This window comes from Sinocyclocheilus grahami, unplaced genomic scaffold (genome assembly GCF_001515645.1).
Source record: "Sinocyclocheilus grahami isolate Dianchi unplaced genomic scaffold, SAMN03320097.WGS_v1.1 scaffold440.1, whole genome shotgun sequence".
NCBI lineage: Eukaryota > Metazoa > Chordata > Actinopteri > Cypriniformes > Cyprinidae > Sinocyclocheilus > Sinocyclocheilus grahami.
This window is the reverse complement of record NW_015505619.1, coordinates 832228-833323: the sequence shown is the minus strand read 5'-3', so window position 1 is coordinate 833323 and position 1096 is coordinate 832228. Positions and strand designations below refer to the sequence as shown.

The window sequence follows — 1096 nt, the reverse complement described above, 5'->3', positions numbered from 1 at the left end:
CACCTCTGTGGCTTCTTGTATTACAGGTTTGCTCAGGAACAACTCAGTTATATGTCTTTTACAAACACAACTGATCCTCAATACTGAAACGGGTTGGAGAGAGTCCTGGACGCCCCTGGACAGACCCAAAAAACAGTGAGTTAATTGATTCTATTGTAATAGACATTTAAAATCTGTCTAAAAAATAATGTCTATTGTCTAATGTCTAATGTCTATGTTTATTTATTTTTTTAGTCTCAATGCGCCCCCTAGTGGAACAACCATGGGAACAACAACTTTTGTCACCCAGTGTATTTGCAAACAGCGCCACAGCGCCACAAATAAACGGAATGGAGTAACTGGACTGTACGCGTATTTTTCCCTTTAGCAGTCTAAACCATTAGCCGCACACTAATATATTACAATTATTTTAAATTTTAGTATCTGTGCTTCAACAGCGCTTCAAATATTCAAAAAAGACGAGTGAAACTCCATTCCCCATGATGCTTTAGGATGAAGCTCTTTAAATAGGACAAACATAACAGTCCTAGCCTCGTCTCAGCAGAAAGACGTGACAGCTTGACCTATATCGGTTTGTGCTGTAATCGAGCACATAACGGTAAATAATGATTAATGTGCGTCAGGAGTGTTGGAGATGATTCACAGACAGAGGTTTGGTTGTGTTTGTTCATGCAGCAGATCTTAGTAAGCTCGAGGTAAGTACGTGTAAACTAAATGTGCCCCTGCTTTAACATTCTGTAAAATGTATTTGAAATACTACAGTAGTATCAGAGCTTGTTCTTTTTACCTTGCATAAAGTTAATCTTGGATTTACTACAGTAACACTATCTGTACAATGTTGTAAATATTCTTACTAAATAATCTGCATTGAGGGAATGGACAATGGACTTTATTCTTATTACTGGTATGGCAAGTGTAGGCATGATTTCTAAATGTGTTTAAGCTATGTTTGTTTCAATAGAAGCATAGCACATTTTAGCCTAACTAGCAGGTAACGTCCAGTTTTGTCACTTTTTAAAAACATGTATTCCTGGGTATATGAACGTTAAAGACAACATTAAAGGGGTCATATGATGCGATTTCAATTTTTCCTTTC

The 1096-nt window shown here is 37.0% G+C and overlaps 1 protein-coding gene across 1 annotated transcript in view; it reads left to right on the top strand.

The window, feature by feature from the left end:
* Positions 1 to 489: 489 nt before the first annotated feature.
* ddo (D-aspartate oxidase) overlaps positions 490 to 1096 on the top strand; it is a 9900-nt gene continuing 9293 nt past the window's right edge. Inside the window, exon 1 of the mRNA XM_016233897.1 lies at positions 490 to 695. The gene's annotated coding sequence lies outside the window, so the exon portion shown is untranslated. The remainder of the gene's footprint in view (positions 696 to 1096) is intronic.